The sequence below is a fragment of the Mus pahari genome, chromosome 17 (assembly GCF_900095145.1).
Source record: "Mus pahari chromosome 17, PAHARI_EIJ_v1.1, whole genome shotgun sequence".
Lineage (NCBI taxonomy): Eukaryota > Metazoa > Chordata > Mammalia > Rodentia > Muridae > Mus > Mus pahari.
This window is the reverse complement of record NC_034606.1, coordinates 65341606-65345547: the sequence shown is the minus strand read 5'-3', so window position 1 is coordinate 65345547 and position 3942 is coordinate 65341606.

Sequence of the window (3942 nt, the reverse complement as noted above, 5' to 3'; positions counted from 1 at the left end):
TGTGCAGCGTGGCATTCTGTAAGCAGGTGCATCTGTACCCACCCCTAAAGCTATACCCAAGCAAATGGAAACAGTATATTTATGTCCCAGTTGGAATCTGGAGAAAGCCTTTGACTAAGGCAACCCAACACAGCAATGCGGTGTCTCTCGGGCTCTTGTCTCCTGAGGCAAACTGACAACCAGAGTCCTTCACAGTCTTTTGTTTTCTTTTACAATTTAATTTTTATTTTATGTGTATGGGTGTTATGCTTGGATGTATGTCTGTGCACCTCTGTGTGCCTGGTGCCTGTGGAGAACATGGGTAGGCTTTGAATGTCCTGGGACTGGACAGCTACAGATGGCTGTGAGCTGCCATGTGGGTTCCGGGGAGAGCAGCTACTGCTCCTAACTGTTGAAGCATCATCTCTCCAGCCCCGTAGCCATGGACTTTAGACTTTACTGCCTCACCACACCATTCTCCTCTCCCTCCCCTCTCCCCCGGCCCCTGAGTTGTCAGGGCCATGTACTATGGCCTACGGAGATGGGCAGGACTGCGGGACTCACCGCAGGCTTGGGGATCAGGGTTTGGAAGCACAGAGAAGGCAAAGCTGGGAGCTGTGGGGGCTGAAGCGGGAAGAATCTGGAGGTGGCAAAGCTGTGAGAGCCTGGGCAAGAGCTCAGGCGCAGGGGAACGTTCTAGAACTGGGTGGGAAAGAGCTAGCTGGAGGTGAGCCCTGGCAAGGGTGAGGCACTCTAGCAGCTGATGCTCAGCCCCACCCGCCGCCATCGGCAGAGTGAGGATAGCCCCACCTGTGTACGCTGTACCTGTGCGCTGCTACCCGCGCACTCCCTCCCCGTGCACCCTCTGGAGCTTCCTTCGGTTTGAGGGGGAGCATGGAGTAGGTCCTGGGAGAAGAGGAATCTCGGGGCAGAGCAGAGCTGACCTTGGCACAGAGAGCTCCTGCCGTTCTCTTCAGGGGGTCCAGGTCTGCGGGAGGCTCCTCAGGTCAGCATCCCCTGGGCTCACTTAGCCTTTACTCAGAACTGATTCTGCACAGGTGTTAGGGTGTGACCAGGGAAGTGAGTTCCAGTTCCAAAGGATGAAGGCTAATGGGCCGTGACCATGGGTCTGACTCGGGGTGTGGGGCTGCTTCTGAGACTCTCCCCACTATTCAGATGAAAGGATGGAGGGGGTGGTAAGAGAGGGCAAGAGGGAAAGATTGCCACCACTCTTGCACGTGAAAGTTATCTTGGCTAATTTAACTTACACTAGAGTTTCGGGAGCCATCTTGTAATGGTGAGGCTAAAAATGGGAGACAGCACAGAAACTGACCAGCTCCCCAGGAACGCTTGTCAGTGCGTACTACACTGTGTGAGCCAGGTGCTTCCCAAGGACATTTTATCAAGAGACTCCTAACCCTGGGCGTGGCAAGGATGCTGCCCTGCCCTCGGGGGCGCCAGTGTCCCGAGCCTTGCACGGCTCGCTCTTCAGAGCTGGTTGCGTCCTCAAGAGCAGCATCTCCGGTGCTCAAAACTGGTCTGACAGTCTCCCTGTGAGGCAGAGGGCGCGCATGCGCACACTGCTGAGGGGTTAGAAAGCCAGCCCAAGGCAGGCCCAGCTCGCCTGACGCTCGCGGCTGCCTTAGGCCACCGGGCTCAGGATGCTTCCAGTCAGGCGGCCCTGCCTGGCTCCGCGCGTACCCTTTTCTTTCATCCCCTCACTAGCACTGTTCTTACTCAGTTGTTGACCCTTGAACGGTGAAGTTTAAGAGTTAAAGTAATCAAGTACACCCCCACTCTTCCAGAAGCAACTTCTAAGGGCCAGATTCTAACATCTGTAATTTGAGGCAATTGCTTGAATATTGGCAAATGGTCTCCACAGTCCAGGAGTATCTTCAAAATGGTCGCTTTCCTTTTCTGCTGAGCCTGTGCCCCGACTCAGCAGGGACTCTGCTCAGGACTGCACCAGGTTCGCAGGAGCTAAGAGCCTTTCTGTGCTTCCTCAGCAGACGCCCACCCTGTTTCGCCCATGTTCATGATCCTTCTCCACACGATCCAAACTCTGACGGGAAAACCAGTGCAGAGGCAATCTGTTTATAACATGGGCTTTATTTGTCACTCAAAGAGCTGAGCACACACAAGTGTGGGCAGGCAGAGAGAGGGCTCAGAGACACACCCAGTCACCTGCCCCGGGGCCTCATGTCTACCATACGTTGCTACGGGGTGATCACAATTGCACATCTTATTCCCAGTTCTATTTACGACGTGAAGTGTGGAGAGGGAACATTTCTTACACTAAAAATATAGACTTTGGAATCTCTAAAACAAAAATATCTGTCTCTACTTGAGACCTACTAGAGAGAAGAACATAGAAAATGAGGGAGACGCACCAGCATCTCAAAGTGCCCCCTTCCATGGGAAGGTTGCTCTGCTCTCCACGGGACATCATCAACCACTTCTAACCAATCAACACACAGAGACCAGAGAGGAGGAGGGACAGGAAATATTTTGGCTTCTTTCACAAAAGGAGAGGTTGCACACTCAGGCTGGTGCTCGCACTGTTGCACAAGTGAAACCGTGCACGCTGAAGTCACCCATGAACCCTGAAAGCAATGTCCAAGTCAAGACTGCTGCTGGGCTTAGAAAAACGTTTGTGGGTGTGAGGGAGGGTGGGCCTCCCTGTTGCTCAGGAAACCCCGCTTAGGGGAAAACTTTATCCGCAGATCCTCAGAGTGGATTTGATCTAGGGTGGGGGATGCTGTTCTTCAGAAGGACCACCCCCCCAAACCAATCCATTCCCATTGAGCACAGAACCTAAGACGATTTACGCCTGTGAATGAGAAGACTCCATTCCTCTCACGCACTCCAAACCCCATTAATTACTTCACGAATTTTCCTTTCTGGCCACAAAGAAAAAGGTACTGAAGAGAGACCAAGGGCAAAGCCAGGGATGGCTGTGCATGCTTGACCCAGTGGTTGGGAGGCAAAGTCCCCGCAAGGTCAAGGCTAGCTTGCTCTACACAGACCCTGTCTTGGAAAAAACAAGGCTGTTGGAGGCAGATACCAGGAGTCATTTTTATCTACAGTAGAAAGTTTGCCTCTATTTGGCCTCTGGACGTGTTTTTCTGTTTACAGTGAATGGAGATCAATACAGGTGAGCATGAGAGCTTAAGGATTCTCAGTCCCTCAACTTGTCACGTCAGAACATAGCCATCCAGTCCTTCTTCTGAGCTGTGGCACAGTGAGGAGTTCCGATTGGGATTCTTTCCTCCAAGGGACGGTGAACAAACACCATGCAGGAGGATCTGCAGTGGACAAGTGAGCTTCCTGGAGCCGACCCGCAGCTCTGCTTGGCTGTGGTGGGTGGGTGTGCCCTGGAGATGTTCCAGCCCCAGGGGCTTCATCCCAGGGATGCTTCTTGCTACTGCTGTGCCTTCTCATGTTTGTCATTGCTATATCCCTCATGTACTTGACATGGTGAGACCCTCACTGCCTCTGTAGCCTGGTGTGACTACTTCTGGGTGGTAGCCCACTCTGTTGGGCAAGTTTCCTGAAGATCAACATGAACATTCTTGAGATAATGCTGTTTAGATGAATGATTTTATGGAATTCCCAATTTAAAGTAGTTTTGGGAAGTTAGTTTAAATAATTAGGGGAAGTTAAGAGTATTTGATATAAAGTTCAAAGTTCGAATCAAGAACAGTGTGTGGCCCTTTCTCATAGACTGGCAAGAGCCGCACAGGTGAGAAAAGACGACCAGTGAGCCCTCAGTGTTGTAAGTGGTGCGAGATTGTAGGAGCAAGAAAACTAGGCTTGGGACAAGTTAATGATCAAACAAGACGACATTCATTCCAGGTTGGGTCTCAGTTCCTTCATCTTGTGATCCAGGGGTGTGGCACGGGTTTCTGTATGTACCACGAGAAGGAAGGTCGTGAACGGAGAGCAGGTGATTTCATTGTGCAC